This window comes from Ascaphus truei, chromosome 1 (genome assembly GCF_040206685.1).
Source record: "Ascaphus truei isolate aAscTru1 chromosome 1, aAscTru1.hap1, whole genome shotgun sequence".
Taxonomy (NCBI): Eukaryota; Metazoa; Chordata; class Amphibia; order Anura; family Ascaphidae; genus Ascaphus; species Ascaphus truei.
The window spans coordinates 8,854,324-8,877,015 of NC_134483.1; the positions used below are offsets into that span (position 1 = coordinate 8,854,324).

General features: G+C 47.2%; 2 protein-coding genes and 1 long non-coding RNA gene across 4 annotated transcripts in view; 2 read left to right on the forward strand and 1 right to left on the reverse strand.

Moving 5' to 3' along the window:
- The window catches only part of LOC142468800 (uncharacterized), a 39,952-nt gene extending 34,612 nt beyond the window's left edge, over positions 1-5,340 (forward strand). Inside the window, exon 2 of the long non-coding RNA XR_012788870.1 lies at positions 5,114-5,340. This is a non-coding gene — a long non-coding RNA (uncharacterized LOC142468800). The remainder of the gene's footprint in view (positions 1-5,113) is intronic.
- The window catches only part of LOC142475204 (von Willebrand factor A domain-containing protein 5A-like), a 354,651-nt gene that overhangs the window by 38,661 nt on the left and 293,298 nt on the right, over positions 1-22,692 (reverse strand). The gene's annotated exons all lie outside the window — the stretch shown is intronic.
- Positions 11,142-22,692, forward strand: part of LOC142474995 (von Willebrand factor A domain-containing protein 5A-like) — a 65,889-nt gene continuing 54,338 nt past the window's right edge. The window contains exon 1 of one of the 2 annotated variants that reach the window (XM_075581134.1): positions 11,142-11,776. The gene's annotated coding sequence lies outside the window, so the exon portion shown is untranslated. The remainder of the gene's footprint in view (positions 11,777-22,692) is intronic. The other variant, XM_075581120.1, reaches the window with a different exon arrangement.

Sequence of the window (22,692 nt, forward strand, 5' to 3'; positions counted from 1 at the left end):
TCAACCCAAGATGGCGTCGCTGCACGTGCGGATCCCGAGGCAGTTCCGGACGACCTGAGCGGTGTCGAGTGGGAGGCGATGGCGCCTCTACGGTCGAGCAGTGGGAATCGATCCCCTACGGACAGCAGGCGGAGTAGGCGCTTGAACCGGAGAACGAGAGGATCCACTACCGAAGGCCCGAACGAACTTTGTGGCGAACGTGAGTCAGGTGTTGCGGAGGAGCAGGTCGTGACCCTGCAGGTACCTACCGTTCGGCCCCATCCCCCAACCCCGTCCATTCTCAAAGTTAGTCCCAAGGCCCTAGTTCAAACCCCTGTCCCTGTCACCTGTTCCTTTGGGTCTACCTCTAGTCTGGGTATGTCAGGGGATTCCCGGGGTCCTATCACAGAACGGACTGGAAGCCTGGACTGGGGAACTTCAGATGATGGATCGGAGGGTGGAGGGAGGATTTCCCGACGAGGGTCGATAATTAGTGAAAGCAATAGTGTGCTGAGCATTGCGGGTGGGCATTGGTCTCAACGTAAAGAAAGGGTTACGCAATCTGAGGGTACTTCAGGGGTATCCTCAGGCGGGCCGGATGATGAGGAGGAACCCCTAGAACCTAACTCTGCGGAGGTACGGGAAACTAGGTGGTGGGCACCATTATATGAGGGATATGTCGCCTGGATAGACCGCACCTGTTTCATTCTAGAAAGGGATGGGGTGGTTGACCATTGGTGGGCCCCTGGGGATTTTGACGATGAGGCCTATCTCAAGGAGCTACGAGTACGGTGGGACCGAATACAAGTAGGTCTTATTACCCCAAAGGGATCTGAAGGGTTAGATGATCCGGTGGAGTCAGATGAGCCCCTGTCATGGGTGTTGCCAGGAAGGGCTGGGCAAACTAAGTTGACCCGAGCTTGCCGAGCTGAACGGGCTATTGCGGCTAAATATAAACGGTCACACGGGCTGGAATACCCCTACGTCCCTGAACCTCTGATGAGGGAAATAGAGGACAATAGAGAAAGGTGGCTTCGTAATGATATTGAGTACTATATTGTTAATAAGGGAGGAGCCATTACGGGAGTCCAGGCTGAGCAGAGGGTCTCCCAACTCATGTGGGTCTGGAAAATAGGGCGCAGCGTGTATATGCACAAGGTGGTGTACTGCAATGAGCGAGGATTGCCCCGAGAATTTAGTGTAACCGTCAATGATGCAGCGGGGCGGGAGATGAAGAAACCAGACCCTCGACACTACTATTAGGTCCGTCTAGGAGTGGTCTGCCTTTTTCTTTGACGCTCTCTGCTGGTCAGTGAGCATATGTTCTGTCATTATTATGTGAAGTTATAATGTTTAAACGCTAAGTTTGTGTGTTCTTTTTCAGTGTTTCCTGGAGCAAGGTACACCAAATTTAGGCCCCAGCCGGGACGGTGGGGATTCACCAGGGGGAGTATATAGCCATGCATAATAATGGTATATTGCTTTCCTCTCTGTTGGCAATAAGTCCTGGTAAGAACAGGTATGCCAGCAGTAGTTATGGAGGTTTTCCCTCACACTATGGTGAGGTGCCCTATGTATGAAGGGGAGTGGCTGTATGCTCTGAGTCCCTGGATAGTGACATCAGGGATGCGCCTGCCTCCTGAAGTATATAAGGCACAACACAGTTAGTTACAGTGTGTTCCAGCAGCTGTGGGAAGTTGTTGGGAAGTTGTATTTTCCTGCATAAGGGATTGTAGGAACACTTTGTGACCCTAGTGACGTAACTAGAGGTCCAGGTTGACCAATCAGCCTGTCTGAGCCACTCTGTGTCCAGGGACCTGGCGCAGAGAGGATCTCCCTAGGAGAAGAGGGAATCCCACTTCAATTTAGGAGGGCGTACCTGGCGAAGGGACAGCACGTAGAGATGTGCGGCTAGAGCCGGCAGCTGCATGGGGCAGTCTGCTACATCACCGTCTACAATAAAGATGACCTTGTAAACGATACCCCCACTGTGTGAGTGTGAAGTTACTCAGCAGTGGATGGCACCAACCAGAAGGAGTTCCTCACCAGGACCATCTCCCTGCGGAAGCACAGATCCTGATGAGGTGGAGGCGCTGCACATGATGTAAGTTGAACTCGCACCCACTACCTCAGCTACCTGTCCTGCAGGAATCCCCTACTACTATCAAGCGGGAGACTCAGGAGTTCTGTTGCCTACAGGTGCACCACCAAACACACACGTAATGGGGGGATTGATTATTAGAGTACCCGGGCCAATGTGAGATTGGGGGGGGGGGAAACCCGTTACACAGAGCAGCAACAAGCCACAGCGCACACATGATACAAGGTACATATAAAGAATAGGAACAATAGACACTAATAGTATAGCACGGCTAAATCAATATACAAAGGGAAAAAGACAAGCTCAAAAAAACTGTGAGCTGGAAGGATACGTAATAGTCCAACTATATAGATTTCTTTGATGGGTGCCGCACCGGAGAGCAAATGGGTTAGTTCTGGGCCACTTGCGTTGTTTGAGGAAGGAAGTTCCAAATGAGCACAGCTCATCAAAATGGGAAATATATAGAGAAAAAGGGAAAAAAACACAATAGTATAATACTGTATAAAACAGGCAAGGTAAGAAAGTAATGCACTCACATTGGGCGAGGTTGAGCGAACATTTTGGTTGCTAAGTATAACCACACTGTGTTCAGGAATCTCCGCTGGCAGGATATATCTGATGGTATGGACCTTCTCCAATGGCAGGACTCGCAGCGTTAGTGCAGGCTCCTCAGCAGCAGAATATTCCCAATAAAGAGATAAAACACAGAATAGTGTGATACTGTATATAGAAAATGTTAAAATGCTCAGAGCCAAATGAACACTCACATTATAGTGAAAAATGGGAAGACTTATGGTTTTTAAAGTGACCAACTTATACGGGTTGTACTGAAAAATTCCAAAAAACGGGAAAAGGACGCAGGAAAAAAGGAAATAAATCTTTATGATATAAAAACAAAATCCAGAAGGCCACAGAAGCTATACAAAAAACAGCTGGATCCCGACTCCCAATAAACCCCAGTGATGGCCATACACCAGGGACTAAGGTAAGAGAAGGTAACAGTGCTCCAGACAGCTCCCAAGGGTCTCCTGCTATCTGTATGTAACGGGTCTTCCCCCACCTAATCGCAAATAGGGTCTCCTAGGGGAAATGCTGCTCTGGTTACAAGGCATAATAGTGTGGCGCACCTGCTGGCTTACAGGACTCCTGAGTCTCCCGCTTGATGGTATTATGGGGAAGGTCAGGACAGGCTTCTGGGGACATACCCAGTACGTACTCACGGTGACAGTGCCTCCATCTATTGCAGGCCCCAGGATATGGGGTGGAATCCCTGGAATAGAACGTCCCATTCAGGGATGAGAGATTCCAGTCTCACAACTGCTTCTTTATAATCAGGAACACTTTATTTCCTCTGCAGCACACTGTACAGCATACACAGTCACAGCAGCACTTCTCAGGAGTTCTCCCTCAGGATAACCCTGGCCTTTCACTCCCAGTCAGGGCCCTGGAAGCAGGCCTAGCTCTTCCACTACCCCCTATCAGAGTAGTGGGAACAGTCTACCAGCCGCTCCCAGGGGGAGGGCCTCAAGCCTGCCAGGTCCCTGACAGCTCGGTTAGGTAAGACTCAGCTCCTCTCAGGGTAGGAGCAACTGACTCAATACAGGAAATGCAGATCATTAAGACAGATACAACAAGAGCCCGCCCCTGTCCCTTATTGGACACAGGCCTGACTGCACTGCTTTCTCTGCCTCACTGATCTGCAGTGAGTGGGGAGAACCCATCTTAACTCCTGGCAAACCTGCCCTTACCAGGGATTATTGCACAGAAGGAGGACAGAATAATAGCCCAACCCTACCAGGGCTATATGTATAAGGGTGAAATAAAGTCCCAACGCGTTTCGTCTTGAACAGACTTCTTCCAGGGGATATCTACAAGTCCTGCTGTCCTTTTCCTATAAATAGTTTGAAATTCGCGCCTTTTATCCGGCTTCCTATTGGTTGCGCACTGCGTTCCATTAGCTAGTGCATTTCAAGCTGTAACGCGATGTCACATACTGTATGTGACGTCATCATGTAAACATACTGAAGGCAGTATACAGAATGCCTGCGTTCCACACGCAGCAGATACGAGGATAAGGTGAGTGACAAAGTTAAGAAAAAGCCAGTGTGGCCTGCCTAATGCTAGCCTAATAATAACATGGAATATGTGTGCAAATGTAAAATAAATAAATAACATAGTCATATATTACTGGGGATAAAGTGTAAGGTGGCTAATGCCAATGAGATAAATAAACTAAGTGATATAGCAAAAAGGCAGCCATAGAACATATAAGCTGCCAAAGGTATAAATCATGTGGGCATAATGATTAAGTGTAGTGGTGATAAATATAGCAAATATACTAAGTGAGCTAAATAGACACATTAATTAACTAACAGCCTATGAAGCAGTGTATTAGTATAGGAAAAAAGTGATTACATCAAAAGGACTCTAATAGAGAAATACATATATTAGAATATCACACTTAACAGATACTGGTTAAAAAGTATTTACAACAATAAATATTATTAGTTCCAAAATAATCATAACAACAAATATCAATTATGTTAAAAAGGCATTAAAATCAAAATCGGCATTTAATCCTTTGGGGTGTAATGTTTTCAATTTGAAAATCCAAAAGGATTCTCTTTGACACTCTATCTCCTCCTCTCCAATGTGTGTGTACATGTTCAATTCCCATATATTTTAGACCGGTGTAATCAGAATTATGATATTTAAAAAAAAAAATATAAAGGGACACTATGATTTTCCATCCCTAAGTGTATATTACGCAAATGCTCGAGAATCCTAGTTCGAAGAGGGCGAGTGGTTCTTCCAATGTATTGAAGTCCGCATGGACAGATTAACATATAAATAACATGCGTACTCCTACAGTTAATAAAAGATTTAATTTTAAAACATTTACCTGTATGGTTGGAACTGAAAATATCTGTTTTTTCTTGCCCATTTTTACATGCTTTGCATGTCAAACATTTATAGAAACCTTTTGGTAAATCTGGCAACCAATTATCTGTTTGTTTTCTTTATTTTCTTTAGAGCGCTTGGTGACAAAGAGTCCTTGATACTTGTAGCTCGGCTAAAAACTACCTGAGGACGCTCTTCCAAAAAGTCTCCAAGAATGGGGACCCCCTTTAAAATATGATAGTGTTTCTTGATTATATTTTGGATTTTATCAGATTCGCGATTATACTTAGTTATAAATGGAATAAAATTGTCCTTTGTTGGCTTTTTTCCTTTTGTTATTAAAAGACTGTTTCTATCAATTGTGTCCACTTTTTTTCTCGCATTTTTTAAAAAGATTGTTATTATACTTCCTTTTAATAAATCTCCTCTCCAGAATAGTGGCTTGCTCATGAAAGAGCCCTATTTCTGAGCAATTTCTCTTAATACGTCTCAGCTGTCCTGTGGGAATATTATTCAGCCAAGACTTATGATGACAACTGCTGGTCAGAATGAAGTTGCTACTATAAACTTCTTTAAAAAAGGTCTTAGTCTGTATACAATTATTTTTAATATATATGGTCAGATCTAAAGATGACATTTCTAAGTTACTAATCGTAGATAAAAAAGAAAGTTTAAAATCGTTTGTGTTAATATATGTTAAAAAAAGACTTTAATAAGTCTTCAGTCCCATTCCAAATAAAAATAATGTCATCGATATAGCGCCGCCATAGGACAAGGTTTGCGCCAAAGGGATTCTGGATTTTGTTTTTATATCATAAAGATTTATTTCCTTTTTTCCTGCGTCCTTTTCCTGTTTTTTGGAATTTTCCTGTGATTCCAGTACAACCCGTATAAGTTGGTCACTTTAATAACCATAAGTCTTCCCATTTTCACTATAATGTGAGTCTTCATTTGGCTCTGAGCATTTTAATATTTTCTATATACAGTATTACACTATTCTGTGTTTTATCCTTTATTGGGAATATCCTGCTGCTGAGGAGCCTGCACTAACGCTGCGAGTCCTGCCATTGGAGAAGGTCCATACCATCAGATATATCCTGCCAGCGGAGATTCCTGAACATCAGCGTGGTTATACTTAGCAACCAAAATGCTCGCTTAACCTCGCCCAATATGAGTGCATTACTTTCTTACCTTGACTGTTTTATACAGTATTATACTATTGTGTTTTACCTAAATCAATATACAGTATGAAATGAACATCTCCATTCACGTGGTGTGAGAGAAATCAAGCGTTTTTCCAACACACGTGGACGCCAAACACGCCCGTGACGTGCTCTCTGATGAATTGCTCACGTAGAATAGAAATGGGAAAGAGAGAAAGCCATAGTGCAAATACAGCTTTGATATTTACAAAAGAGCTGGTACAGCAGTGGGGATACACTGACATGGTCCCAGACAGACACGGCATTGGGACCACTCTGGGTCAGAAGGAGACGCAAACCGGAGTCTCCACTCCCACAGGCATCGGTTACCAGATCCTCCGTCTCTTTGCGCACCCGCGCTGGCGATGATGTCACCGGAGAGGGGGCTGGACCTGTCACGCACTTGCACTTGTGCAGGAGACAGAATAGGGGATGCGGGCCCCTCACAGCTGCTTGATCTCCCCTTCTAAATCCACCCTACGCGTTTCACTCAAAGTTTGAGCTTCCTCAGGGGTTCATAATCTCCCCAAGAAGGGGGATGTAATATATAGTGTCCATGATGAGGTCACAGCACAATAAACAATTAAACAATCAATTAAAAAATCCTCTAAACAAGGTGCAGCTATTAACACATAGATCGTTAGTCCAATAGGTATTCAATTCTAATAGAGACCAACGAGTGTTTGTCGCAGATACAGCATGAATACATCTCCTCTTTTGTCATAGAAGACATGAGATTAAAATCAATATGAAAAAAGTATCAACTAATGTGTTCCACTTTCACCCACAGATGTTCTTATTACTATGTTTCAAGGGGTTAATATAATTTGCCCAAATCAGTATAATAAACTCTGCAAAAGGAGAAACACGGCAAAAATACTCTATAGAGAATAGGAGAACTAATACAAATAATAATGATAAAAAAGGAATAAAACACTAAAATGTTTAAAAGACATAACAATTATTCAATCTAATCATATCAAAATAACTGATATGAAAAAATTATTTGAACAATAGAGTAAAATGGAAGATACGGTATAAATAGGGTGATGCAGTACGAGAGAGAGCAGCGTATTCTAGGACTGGAGGGGAACGCAATGAGAAAAGAGATGAGATCAATGCCAATAAGTAAACCTGGAGGTAGCAAAATTCGCAATTTGTGAATTCGAAAGTATTCTTGTTGCGAGCTGGTTATAATTGTGTTACCACCTCTGCAATGTGTCTTCACAGTGTCTATTCCCAGATATATTAGACCAGTGGGGTCAGAGTGATGGTATTTTTATAAATTCACTGTGTGAAGTCAAACCAGTGGTTATATTTCTAATGTGTTCTAATATTCTAACACGCAGGGGGCGTATAGTGCCCCCTATGTATTGGAAACCAATGGGGCACATCAACATATAGATTACATACTCACTTTTGCAATTTATAAACTTTGAAATCTTAAAAGTTTCTCTTGTGACACCAGATGCAAAGCTGCACGTTTTTTCTGTGACCGAATGTATGTGCCTAGCATCTTGTGCACCTAAAGAAACCTATAGGTGTAGTGCTTATCCACCTCTGTGTTCCTTCACCTTCTGTTGACTGGAACATGCTTGGGGCTAATTTATCTTGCACATTGTGAGCTTTCGTAAATACAATGAGCGGTTTCTCTGGTAGCTGGTCTTTTAAGATTGGATCTCGTTTCAAGACATGGCAATGTTTTTTATTATTTTATTAGACTCTGTTAAACTGTGTGATGAATGGGATAAAGGTATTTTTCATGGGACTTTTCTGTTCTGGTCTCAGAAAGTCATCCCCTATGTAGATGACATGCTTGTGTTCTTGCCTTCTGAATCTCAGATAAAAGATAGCTTCTATCCACAAACTTATCTTCTAAGATTGAAGCTTGCTCCTCAGAAACCTTGGGGTCCAAACAATTACATCTAATTCACCTAGACTGGCTGAATGGCATGTTCGATGTCTGTTGCTGATGGTGGCAACTGTTCCCCAGGAGGTGATTCATCCCATTCATCACACAGTTTAACAGTCTAATAAAATAAATAAAATAACAAGAAACATTGCCATGTCTTGAAACGAGATCCAATCTTAAAAGACCGGCTACCAGAGAAACCGCACATTGTATTTACGAAAGCTCACAATGTGCAAGATAAATTAGCCCCAAGCATGTTCCAGTCAACAGAAGGTGAAGGAACAAAGAGTTGGATAAGCACTAATCCTAGAGGTTTCTTTTGGTGCAACAGATACAAGGCACGTAAATTCGGTCACAAGCAACGTGCAGCTTTACATCTGGTGTCACTGGAGAAATGTTTAAGATTTCAAAGTTTATAAATTGCAAAAGTGAGTATGTAAGCTATATGTTGATGTGCGCCATTGGTTTCCAATACATAGGGTGCACTATACGCCCCCTGCGTGTTAGAATATTAGAACACATTAGAAATATAACCATTGGTTTCCAATATATAGGGTCAACTATACGCCCCCTGCGTGTTAGAATATTAGAATACATTAGAAATATAACCATTGGATTCCAATACATAGGGTGCACTATATGCCCCTTGCGTGTTAAAATATTAGAACACATTAGAAATGTAACCCTCCTACCCCCACCCAATCTCAGATAGGGTCCCCTAGGGAGTCTAATGCTCTTTCTACATGTCTCTGTGTGGTGCATACCTGCTGGCAAAAGGGGGCCCTGAGTCTCCCACGATGACAGGGGGGAGAACAGGACAAGCTTCTGGGGTTGTGCCTCCGTCTCTTCTACTGGTGCAGCGCCTCCATCTCCTGCAGCCCCCAGCTGTATGGGGTGAAGTACCTACAATAGAGTTCTCTTCCCATCCTCCTCATACACTTCACTTTCAGACAGGAGTTTAGATAAAAGTGTAAGCTCTTTATTGTCTCTTCTCTTTCTCAACACACAGTTACACCGCAGGCTGTCTTCCTTCAGGATGACCCTGACCTCACTCCCGGCCTAGGGCACCAAGAGTGGGTCTAGCTCTTCCCCTACCCTCTAGGCAGGGTAGAAGGTATGGGGTTCACACTCACTCCCCGGAGGGAGGCCTCAAGACTGCCAGTCCTGGCAGGCTGGTTTGTGTCACCCTTGTCCCTTCCACTCCAGGGATAGACTCCCACTAAATAGGAAATGCAATACCCTAAGTAGCTCCAAAAGGCACCGCCCCTGTGTCTTCTGATTGGACACAGGGCCTGATGACCTGCCGTCACTGCCTCAGTGTACTGCCTGAAGTGGGGAAAACCCATGATTACTCCTGGCAAGCCTGCCCTTATGCAGGGATTACTGCCAGGAGGAGGATAGAATAATAGCCCAAACCTACCAGGGCTACCTATAATAAATGCTCATGTATTTAATATAGATAGACTATGTATGTGGTAATACGGCTGTGTTACTCATTTAAGGTTCCTCATAGGAGGTTATCTATAAAGAAAAATGTGTGTACTGAATTAGTCAGTGCGCTTTTGTATTAATATTATGTAAATTGTGTTTTTGTGGTAATGTACACTGTATTTTGATTAAATAAATATGTACTATTGACTACCTCGCACGTTGACGATGACGGATTTCACAACAGGGAGAATGTAGCACTCTGCTAGAAATTCCCTTGCCCTGCATGTCAGCCCTGGTAGGTGTAGGCAGTGCCGTGGGTTAACAGTCCTCTCAAGGCTAGGACATGTGCGTTAGATACAATTATGTTTCTTTGATGTTTCCCTTCCCAGGCACATGTCTGGCCTTGTGCTTCTCTAGAAGTTACTAGAGGGTCACATACTGTATCTAGTGGTGTGACCAAGTGGCAACAGTTAATCTGCCCAGATACTGGGGCAGAGTGTTGGCCATACCCTGACTATTAAGGTGGGGACCACCCTTGTTGTACCCAGACGTCCATGGTCCCCAGACTTCCAGGGACCCCCAGACCTTCAGACCTCAGACTCTATTTACCATCAGGGAGGTCCCCAGGTTGTCCTAACCTATGGGGCAGGAAAAGCAGCAGAACACCTTTATTGTTTTCCAGCAAGGACAGTATCCCAATGTTAAGGGCCCCAGAGAGGTGCTATAGACAGCTACATTGCTGTAGCAAGCAGGTCATTCCCAGGGTTAAGTAGGGATGGGGGGTGGGTTGACCCGTTTCCATTCCCAGGGTTAAGTAGGGACCTGGGGTGGGTCCCGTTTCCATACCCAGGTTTAAGTAGGGACCTGGGGTGGGTCCCGTTTCCATACCCAGGTTTAAGTAGGGACCTGGGGTGGGTCCTGTTTCCATTTCCAGGGTTAAGTAGGGACCTGGGGTGGGTTGACCCGTTTCCATTCCCAGGGTTAAGTAGGGACCTGGGGTGGGTTGACCCATTTCCATTCCCAGGGTTAAGTAGGGACCTGGGGTGGGTTGACCCGTTTCCATTCCCAGGTTTAAGTAGGGACCTGGGGTGGGACCTGTTTCAATTCCGAGGATTATGAAGGGACCTGGGGTGGATCTATGCTAGATTCCATTGTAAAGATTTAAGTAGGGATCAGGGATGGACTTACTCGTCATGCAAGAGAATGTAGATTGTAGTCTGTATGCTGAAAACCAGCCCTGGTTGTCCTGGACAATGCTGCTGGTTATCTAAATAAAGGCAAGTTACAAAGTTCCTGGCGCTCTCTTCTGTTCACCAAACTCCCTTATTAAAGCTGTCACGAACTCACCATCAATCCCGAGATGTATAAGGTAACCGCTGAGCTAATACACCCCTTTGAACAGGTCCAAACCCTGTCAAACACTGAGATTGTTGTAATCCCTCACCATTTTTTCCATGTACAACCTATCCCTCATGCCGGGGGGGAGGATAGGGGGGGGGGTATGTAATCATTATGCCCAACCCCTGTTATTCATGCTTTGGCAATACTGAAATATTAATTCGTCATGTCAATAAAGCTGATTTGATTTGATGTAGTATGGTATTTGCAGACACTCCCTCCTATACTGAGAAGTGCTGGAACTCCTCCACCATACAGTGACCACACAGACACAGAGAGAGAGAAACAGCTAACGGAGAGTGAGGAAGAGAGCTGTACAATAAGAGAGATTAGGCTAAGCAGGAACTACACCAACGCTTGTGAGCAGAAGATAGAGAGATCAGGAGATCACATTGTAACTTGGAGGGGACATATTGCCATCAAGAAGAGAGATACACTCATTCACTTGTGACTGGAATCCAGGAGCAGAGAGAGATCAGTCACCAGGAGCCTCCGCTCAGACTGTGATCTGAAACAGAGAGAGCAGGAGAGACCATCCCAGGCTGTCACCTGGAACCAGACCTGTCCCCAGAGATCCAACCATCAGCAGAACAAAATCAGGTCCAAGAGATCCAACCATCACCAGAACACAATCAGGTCCCAGAGATCCAACCATCACCAGAACAAAGTCAGGTTCCAGAGATACAACCATCACCAGAACAAAATCAGGTCCAAGAGATCCAACCATCACCAGAACAAAATCAGGTCCAAGAGATCCAACCATCACCAGAACAGAATCAGGTCCCAGAGATCCAAACATCACAACAACAAAATCAGGACCCAGAGATCCAGCCATCACAACAACAAAATCAGGTTTGTTAGTACCCACATTTATCATATGTTACATGCACACGCACACATATGTGTAGGGAGGAGTGGATCAGTGAGTAAAGGGAATGACACAGAGTTTAAATCAGGGGAACCTGGTTCAATAACTGGTGTCAGCTCCTTGGGCAAGTCACTATATCCCTGTGCCTCAGGCATTGTGTAATAGTGATAATAAACAAAACCCTAATTACATAGAAATAGCGCTTAACCTAATATTGCCTGTGTGGCTAAAGCACCTAATCTACTAATGATAATTAATTCAGGGGTTGATAGTTTTGTTGAACTATCCCCTAGAGTTCTATAGCTGAAAAATAAATTAAAGCAATTAGAACCACACAACGTTATTTCCAAATGGGAGACCAACCAATCCTGATAGGGAGTATTCCAAAATACTCTGATATAAATTGTACATTCCGTTCCTAATCAGAAGCATGGCAGCCTGGGTAACAAGACAGGCAGGTCTTCAAAAACCTGCCCCCTACAGATCATAAGCAACACAGATCAAGTCCCTGGCGCAAAAGAAACTGTACAATACCAGTCCCTTCTAAGTGGTATAGAAAGTCAGTCCTGTTTTTCACTATGGTGCTGCCGGTTGTTCTTACAGATGCCGGTTTCCAAGAAGAGATACAAAAGAAACACACCATTGCGCAGTAATCATTGCGCAGGACCTTGATGTTTTAGCGCACACTTCACATAGACAAATGCCTACTTACAAAATTTCGGTAGGTCATAGACAGGGAAAATATGTCTTTGATCGCCTCCTCTAAGTTTGGTGATCCAAGACTGCTGGGTCTTCCGATCCTCCGCAGTCACCAATTATGATGAATTACCCAAGAAATAATACAAAGTACATGGTACAGTACCATTTAAACCATTTAATAAGTGCACACATCCAAGATAACACTTACAGTGTATATTGTGATGATGTACAACACGGAATGCTGTCCGCGACTTGAGTCCTCTGAGCGGCGCTCGGCAGCTGGGGTTGGCGGCACTTTTTTCCTCTTCTCGCGGCCGCAACTCCTCTCTACGCCTCCCCCGATGACCTTACTGCTCTGCCTCCGACTCTTTGGTATCCAAGCACACATCCAGTTTGGCTCCACCCTACGCGTTTCGTGACCAGCACCGTCACTTCCTCAGGGATATTGTAATTGTTTAGCACATTGGGAGAAAACAGCGATATACAATGAAATTATTATTATATATAACACCCCTATCTCCCCCCCACACCCCCCCTCAGCATGACGGATAGGGTGTATAGTGACATATAGGAATATAACAGTCCTTTTCGGCTATCTCTGTAGCACATGATTGCTGTTTAAAGGTATATGTGGGTGCTCAGTGGTTACCTTAGTCGTCTCAGGGTTGAGGACTCGCGCTGGCTCTTGAAGAGGAGTAAATAAGAGTACGGGCACCAGGAAATTTTGAACATTTATTAACAGATTTTCTTCATTTACATCACAGCATTCGTGAAGTGCCACAGTTCTTGGGTTGCAACAGGACGGATTTTCAGGATACAGGAATCAGTACTTGTCCATACCTCTCACCGAGAGACAAGTAGTGTCTCATCTCCCTTTTGAACCTTTAACCCTGCCTGGTTCCAGATCCAGATCCATGAATCTAGAAATCACCAGCAGCCCACCCAGGTTTCTTCGTAGTCCTGCAAATGGGGACTACCTGCTGCTGTATTATAGGTTCCTTCAAATACTCTCCCTTGTAGAAGTATATTCCTGCTGAACAGACAGGTCTCTTCTTATTCTAGTGTAACCCCGGTCTCTTTTCAGCCCAAGAGACCCCCCATGTAGCGCTCCAAGGCTCTGCGGCACACCCGGCTAGCGGGGGCCGACTGACAGGTTGCGCAAGCGTGCGCGTTGGTCGCGCAGGCGCAGTAAGGGTAGCGCACGCGGCCCCAATGCTAAAGAGGTCCTGAGTGGACTACAATTCCCAGCAGCCTCTGGGGATTGCCCTTTCACCCACATCCCGTGCAGCCAGCCAGCAAATAGGGTTTTGCAGCTTCTCCTGTGGAGGAAGGCTACAATGTTGCAGGGACCACGTTTGGCAGTTGAAGCTGGGAGCAGGAAGGGGAAGGCAGGGTGTAGGGAGCAAGTGGTTCCTGCACCAGGTAAGGTAGTTCCCCAGATCCCAGGCAGGCCCCAATCCCCACCAGGGTAGGGGGTAGGTACTGAGGGACGGCCCCTAGGTTAGGGACTCTGCCCCTAGGTGTGTGTGTGCAGTCTTGTCGGTGTCACGGCTGGTAGTGCTGTGAGCGCTGACAAGTAGGCACAGTGTGTGTGTGTGCAGTGCAGTGTAGCTGCAGGTTGAGTGTGTGTGCAGTGTGTTGGCTGCAGAGGTTAGGCTGAGTTAGTCAGAGGGGATCCGGGAGGTGAAGGGAGAGGTAGTGTGGGTGCAGGGGGTCAGTGACCCACCTGCATAGGATAGGCTACCCCGCAGGCCCTAGGAGTTTCCCCTAAAGTCATTCAAGGTTGCTGTGCTGTAGGGACGGCCTATAGTACAGTGAGTGTCATGTTAGTTCACGGAGTCAGATAGGGTCTCCATTGACGCTGCGCACCCGTGCAGAAGGTTGGGCGCTGCTCTTCGTTGCGGCTGCAGAGGCCATCTTGGTGGGGTCTCCCCGGACGGTGGATCCTGGATGTCGGGCCGGAACTCGACGGATCCTTTACGAAGTAGTTGCAGATCCGAGCACTGGGGTGCTCGGCAGGTACCATATCATCAAGTGAACCAACACCGGTCATCAGGCGCTGATCCCGCCTTAGGCTAAACTCTTTGTAGGAACACTGAGCGAGTGGTTACATGACTGAGCCTATACCATATAGTACCGTACACGGACACGGTGTGGAGCACGTGGTAGCGGGACTGAGTATCGTTAATACAGTAAAGTTGTTTGCATTACATGTGTGTGTATGTATTTCTTGCCCAGGGGAATCTCACATCACGGGGATCCTGGGTAAGTGGAGGCGCTGCGCTAAGTAAGTGTATAAGTGTTACCCCAGGCTCCCAGCTAGCGGAGGCTCAGATCTCCTGGAGCCGCAGGTGTTGTACAGCGACCAGTAGTTCCTTTGGGAGGGTTCAGAAAAAGGGCTACATTTGGAGGCGCTGCTGAGAGATCAGACCTGGGGTGCCCGGTAATTATTTTTCTAAATTGTGCTATTTTTGTTCCTCCATGTCTTTTAAGCCCTCAAGGCGGGAGAGCCCATGTGCTGATTGGCCGCCCGCGCGGGAAAATGTTGCAGAAATCCGTCCCGGACTGGCGGGAAAACCAGAGCCCCGCCCCCACACTGTGAGTGACGTAGAGCTGAGCCCGGACCATCCATTAATGAAATATGCCTCATTTCCTCTTTAGAAGAGAGATTGTATGAAGAACTGCAGTCGACCGATTCTGTTCTTCATAATAAAACCAATAGAACCGTAAGGTGCAGTCAAGCACACCCTCAAGGGTTTGGAGCCTGGCTATCAGAGACTAGGAAGCTACCCTTTCTTTTGTGTCCATGTATACGAAATCTATTGAGACTGCCTGTTAGTATGATCTATGACCCCAACCTGCTGCTACTAGACTACAAGGAGGTGTTCATAGAAGGGATAAGGTGTATGCACAACACTTGTGTTACTTGTGACTTCCCAGGTGGTGAATTGATTTTGGTACCCGCGTGTACCTATTGCGGAGTACAGTTTCCAGACCCAGTGTTGCTGGAGACTCCGGAACCCGCCAAAGAAAAAGCGGTCAACTGCAAGACTGAATCAGTCAATGCAGGTAATCAAGCTACCTACCTCACAGAAGTTGCGAAGGGCACGGGTACTCTAACCGTGGTTCCCGAGTCGGTTCTGGAGCCAGAACCTGAAGAGACAGATGCGCTTGGCCTGCACTGCTGCCTGAGCGAATGTGATTGTCTTGTCGGTGAGTTGGCCCGAGGGCCCGAGTGTCCTGACTGTGAAGCGCAGTTCCTGACGCTTCGACTGCCGCAGCCTACAGAACTGTCAGAGGAGGAGGAAGACACTGATGCAGAGACGGATTATTCATCCTCCGAGGATGAGATAGACTGCCAGGGGTTACACCCTAATGTGTATGTGGTCTGGCAAGCACCAGGAATAGATGTCCTTGCGCTAATGTGCCCCTGCCTGAGTGAAGCCTATGACAAGGGAGTCGACATGTCCCAAGTACCGCTAGACTTCAAGACAACCGAGGTGGACGGGGAAACGTGTATACAGTGTTTTAGCCCCACCTGTGACTGTTCTAGAGGCGCACTGGCGTGGGAGCCCGAAAGTGCCTGCTGCGGTGCATGTTTCTTGAAGCCTATTGTACCCCAACCTGCGGAACCTGCGGAGAAAGAGATGCCTGAGGTCTCTACCCCGGCGGTCAGCGCCGCTGCTAGTCCACCTACCTCAGCTATGGAGGTTGTGGAGGGCTCGTGCCCAAATGGACATTCTAGATTCAGGTCCTGAGCCGGAGCCGCCGAAGGCAGAGCTACAGATGTTGGAACCCCAGATGTTGGTTCAAGACCCAGTTCCCGAGCAGGAACCACAGAGCTCAGACCCACAGATTCCGGAATTACAGGGTAAGGTGTCTATACCCCCATCCTCTTTTGGTGATTCCAGTGACCAACCACTCGTGGTGATGCGCCTGCCGGCGGACCACTCATGCCAAGTCACTGAGCCAACTATCTTGGCGGATACAGAGCCTGCTGTGGGCCCGTGTGCCCTACTGTGGCCAGTCTGGCCTTCTACGATGGTACCAGCGGTCCCAGGCTTGGGATCAGTACCTGCCAACGATGACAGGGGTGAGTTGACTGCCCCAGGGGTGTCGGGTGTGAGCTCCTCGGTGATCGTGGGGCCTGGTGGCTCCAAAGGTAGGGTCACCTGGGCGATGGGCTCACCTCGTCATTGCGTCCTGGTGGAGGTGTCTTCCCCAGAAGATCTCTGCAGACCAGGGAGCGGATTTGACCTCATCAAGGTATCCGGTACAGTGGCCAGGAGCGACGCTTATCCATGCGCGAGTAGTCTCCAAGCTTTATCTTCTCAAGACACGGGCATGCATGAAGACATTGTGCTGTCCACAGAAGATGTCACCGTTAAAAGGATTGCTGAAGCGGACAAAGACTGTGCTGAGACCGCTTGGGTAGTTGTGGCCTCTTCCATGCTCATGATGGAGCGCTTTGTTCGCCATGTGGTGAACCGAGGCAAGAGACTGAACCTCCCTGTCTCCCGCGAGATGAAACCGGAGGATCTGGCAAGGGTCAATACCCAGGACCCTTTACTATTTTTTTCTGCGAGGGGGAGGCGATGGTTTGGCGGTAGACACTGTAACACCTGATCTTGAGTTCCAAAAGACTCACAGGAGTCAAGGTGGGATACCCTCACCCAATCAGTTAGGGGCACTCCACTCTGAGACTCAGCTGGCCTCGGGTATCCACGCGAGTATGTCGGGTACCGGGGAACAAATGCATGTTGTGTGTGATGTACCGTTTGCAATGCATTTTTCATTATATATCTCCCTGTTGCATGGTTACTACCCAAGCGAGGTTGTTGGGATTCTGCCATGGGGAGAATGTAGCCCTGGTCTTGTTTTGCCTCCAGGGACCCCCTCTGTGGCGTGCTGAGCGATCGCGGGTGCCGCCGGAGGCAGCTACGGACCCGCCGACACAACGCAAAGGTGGGGGCCGGAGCAGGGAGCGCTCCGAGTCCCCGGAGTCTCTGCAGCGTACCCGGCTAGCGGGGGCCGACATGACAGATTGTGCGAGCGTGCGCATTGGTCGCGCAGGCGCAGTAAGGGTAGCGCACGTGGTCCCAATGCTAAAGAGGTCCTGAGTGGACTACAATTCCCAGCAGCCTCTGGGGATTGCCCTTTCACCCACATCACGTGCAGCCAGCCAGCAAATAGGGTTTTGCAGCTTCTCCTGTGGAGGAAGGCTACAATGTTGCGGGGACACGTTTGGCAGTTGAAGCTGGGAGCAGGAAGGGGGAGGAAAGGTGTAGGGAGCAAGTGGCTCCTACACCAGGTAAGGTAATTCCCCAAATCCCAGGCAGGCCCAAATCCCCACCAGGGTAGGGGGTAGGTACTGAGGGAGGGCCCATAGGTTAGGGACTCTGCCCTTAGGTGTGTGAGTGTGCAGTTTTGTCAGTGTCACGGCTGGTAGTGCTGTGAGCGCTGACAAGTAGGCACAGTGTGTGCAGTGCAGTGGGTTGCTGCAGGTTGACTGTGTGTGTGCAGTGTGTTTGCTGCAGAGGTTAGGGAGAAGTTAGCCAGAGGGGACCCGAGTGGGTACGGGAGAGGTAGTGTGGGTGCAGGGGGTCAGTGACCCACCTGCATAGGATAGGCTACCCCGTAGGCCCTAGGAGTTTCCCCTAAAGCCATTCAAGGTTGCTGTGCTGTAGGGACGGCCTATAGTACAGTGAGTTTCACGTTAGTTCACGGAGTCAGATAGGAACTCCATTGACGCTGCGCACCCGTGCAGAAGGTTGGGCGCTGCCCTTCCTTGCGGCTGCAGAGGCCATCTTGGTGGGGTCTTCCCAGACGGTGGATCCTGGATGTCGGGCCGGAACTTGACGGATCCTTTGTGAAGCAGTTGCAGATCTGAGCACCGGAGTGCTCGGCAGGTACTATATCAACAAGTGCACCAACACCGGTCATCAGGCGCTGATCCCGCCTTAGGCTAAACTCTTTGTAGGAACACTGTGCGAGTGGTTACAAGACTGAGCCTATACCATATAGTATCATACATGGACACAGTGTGTGGGGCACGCGGTGAGGGGACAGAGACATTACTCCTGATGAGAGTGGCCGGGCCACTAAGGTTACCTGTTGCATTATAGAGTGATAAGGTTACTCTGCATTATCGTTAATACAGTAAAGTTGTTTGCATTACATGTGTGTGTATGTATTTCTTGCCCAGGGGAATCTCACATCACGGGGATCCTGGGTAAGTGGAGGCGCTGCGCTATGTAAGTGTATGAGTGTTACTCCAGGCTCCCAGCTAGCGGAAGCTCAGATCTCCTGGAGCCACAGGTGTTGTACAGCGACCAGTAATTCCTTTGGGAGGGTTCAGAAAAAGGGCTACATATATATCTCTGTTCACCTTGGGTTGGTAGAGGTTCCCCCTGCTTCCTTGCACCAATTCCCCTTATTTGTATACTTACCACTAATGTGGAGTGCTACCTAACCCACATACTTATTTTTAAAGTTAGTAGTTGTTCCTTCCCTCTGAGGTAAGCAGGTCACACAATTGGGAGCCTGAGATTGGGACCTACCCATGTGCTCTTCCCTCCAGGAGAGAGTGAGTGTGGACCATACCTCTGCCTCCGCTAGGGAGGTGGGGAAGAGCGAGGATGCTGTGGGTGCCCTTGGCCTGTAGTGGTGGTCCAGGGACCATCTTCAGTGATAGCTGACCTGACAGACTATCCGGCAGAAGACTGCCATGTACCTGTGCTGTGAAGAGTATAGTAATAAACCCGTTCCTGTTTGCAATATACCTCCTGTTTGGTGCGTGACCTTCCTGGGGGGAGAGGTAATAAGTTCTACCGTGGTAAGAAAAAAGTGTATTTGTGTGTAGCGCTATTCTAAAAATAGGTGATATTAATTATACACTAAAGAATCACTCTAAACAATAAATTGTGGTGATTCCTAAGTGATTGGGCTGTGTTGCAGGGTACATGCAACCACACACGCGGGTTCTCTTGATAAGGCTTATTTATTGAGCCTTAAAAAATACAGCACACAAAAACAAAATAGCTTATTTTCAGCATACAAAAAAAAACCAGCTTCTCTTCAGCATGCAGGACACAGACAGTTCATCAAACATGTACTTTGAAAACAGACCTTATAGCAGTAATCTTACTTCAGCATTTCAGTCCTATCTCTTGACCAGCTAGCCTGCATGTGTGTACAGCCTGGGGTTTTTAAAACACCTTCATTATGCAGCTGGGACCACTCTAATTGTCAGGAGCTTCCCAGCTGAAAATTAACCTCGGCACTGCTGCACTGCATACCTACACATACGTCTGCTAGGCATATAGCTGGTGACGTTCATTCCTCCCCTGTTAGTGTGTGGCTGGGCAACGCACGGCTGAAGCACGACCATCCACCCCTTCTCTAGAAAATAAATCAGCATTGGCATTTTCTTTTCCAGGCTTGTGCTGAATCTCAAACGAGAAGGGTTGGAGGGCCATATACCACCTGGTCAATCTAGCATTGGAGTCTTTCATAGTATTTAACCATTTTAATGGAGCATGGTCTGTTAACAATGTAAAATGGACTCCCGCCAGGTAGTGCCTCAAGGCCTCAATTGCCCACTTTACCGCGAGGCACTCCTTCTCAATTACTGAGTAGTTTTTTTCCCTTGGGAACAATTTCCTACTCAGATAAAGGATCGGATGTTCCACTCCCTCAAACTTTTGCGAGAGCATTGCCCCTAGCCCTATCTCTGAGGCATCGGTTTGTACAATAAAAGGCTTATCGAAGTCTGGGCTTCTAAGGACGGGACCCTCTGATAGACACCTTTTTACCTCCTCAAAGGCTCTCTGGCACTCACCTGACCATACCACTTTTGTAGGGGCACAATTTTTTGTGAGGTCTGTTAGTGGGGCTGTAACTTCCGAGTAGTTGGGGATGAACCTCCGATAGTACCCTGCTAAACCCAACAGGGAGCGTACCTGCGTTTTTGTTCGGGGGGTCGGAACTTCTCTCAGGGAAGCTACCTTATCGGCTAGTGACCTTACTTTTCCACCACCCACTGCATACCCCAGGTACTTGGTTTCCGCCTTACCTAAGGCACATTTCTTAGGGTTGGCTGTGAGCCCTGCCTAACTTAGCAACTTGAGGACCGCTTTCAGCCTATTTAGATGGGCCCGCCAGTGTTAACTATAAATGACAATGTCATCCATGAGGTCTCAGTACTTTATCCATGAGCCTCTGAAATGTGGCTGGGGCTCCATGCAGTCCAAATGGCATTGTCACAAACTGGTATAAACCCATGGGAGTGGCAAAGGCTGTTTTGCACTTGGACTTTTCCTCTAAAGGTATTTACCAGTATCCTTTTGTTAAGTCCAGCGTGGATATATATTCCACATTACCAAGGGCGTCAATTAACTCGTCCACCCTTGGCATCGGATATGTATCAAACTTGAATACCGCATTGACCTTTCGGAGGTCCACAGAAAATCTTACCTTCCCATCGGGTTTAGGGACCATAATTAGTGGACTACACCACTCACTGCATGATTCCTCAATCATGCCTAAATGTAAAATTTCTTGTACCTCCTTCTCTACTAGGGCCTTACGGCTTTCAGGCAACCTGTAAGGACGAGAACGTACTTTTACCCCAGGTACTTTTACCCCAGGCTGTCTCTATCACATGGGAAAATAAATTAGTTTGCCCTGGTAAATCAGAAAAAACATAATTGAATTGTGTAATTATTTCTAACAAGTCCCCTTTTTGTTCAGAGGACAATTGTCTACCCATTGGGATTTTATCGTCACCGACGATGTTCTCCCGTGGGGGCTGAGGACCCAGGTCCGTTTCCTCCTCCACCGGGTGGATGAATAGAGACCGCTGCACCTTCCAGGGTTTCAGCAAGTTCACATGGTAAATTTGTTTACCCTTCCTGGACCCTGGTTGAGCGATCTCGTAATCCACATCATCCGTGCGGCAGAGTACTTCAAATGGGCCCTGCCATTTGGCTAGGAGTTTACTCTCACAACTGGGTAATAATAACATCACCTGGTCTCCCGGGTGAAACACTCTCATGTGAGCATTCTGATTGTAATGTCTCTCCTGACTGTCCTGGGCTGATCTAAGATTCTCCCTAGCAAAATGGCTGACCACATCTAGGCGCTTCCTAAGGTCTAGTACATATTGCAGGGTATTCTTAGAAGGGGACCGCTGTTCCTCCCAGGACTCCTTTAGGAGGTCTAGGATTCCCCGGGGTTGGCGGCCATACAATAATTCAAATGGAGAGAATCCTGTGGAGGCCTGGGGAACTTCCCGCACTGCGAACAGCAGAAAAGGGAGAAGTTCATCCCAGACTCTCTTCTCTGAATCTATAAATTTTCTCAGCATACCTTTTAGAGTTCGGTTAAATCTTTCCACCAATCCGTCAGTCTGTGGATGGTAGACCGATGTCCGAACAGACTTCACCTCTAGTAATTTTAAGACATCCTGCATCAGTTTAGCCATAAAATTTGTACCTTGGTCTGTTAACATAACCTCGGGAAGTCCAACCCGTGAGAACAGCTCCAACAATTTGTTGGCTACTTGCCTCACCATTGCTGTCCTCAGGGGGAACGCCTCAGGATATCTTGTTGCATAGTCGACTATTATGAGAATAAACCTGTGTCCTTTCGCTTACACCAATCCTCTCAAAGGGAACGGACACCAAGGGTAGAGGAACCAAGGGGGCTGGTTTTGAGCCTTCGGACTAGTTAGCTGGCACTAAGGACATGCCGCACATAACTTAGCAATGTCACTATCCATACCTTGCCAATAGAAGCGGAACGAAATACGGTCCAAGGTTTTATCTCTACCCAGGTGACCACCCCAAGGGACAGTATGGGCTAGGGGGAAGACAGTTTTAACAAACGCCTTGGGAACCAATATTTGTCTGGTGACCTCCCCTGTTTGTGTCTGCATGTTCACCCTATACAGGATATCATTCGACAATCCAAAATGAGGGAACACCATTACCACTTGTGCATTCAATATCTGGTCATCAATCTTTACCGCTTTATCCTATTGTTTGGCCAGGACTGGGTCTTCCCTCTGCCTCTGGCAAAAATCAGGGAGACATAGCTCTGGTAAATCCCCAGGGCCTATCTCTCCCTCTTTCTGGCCATCCCCAGTCATGACTTGTGACGTATGCCTATTAGTATGGCCACCTTGAGTCCCAGATTTCTG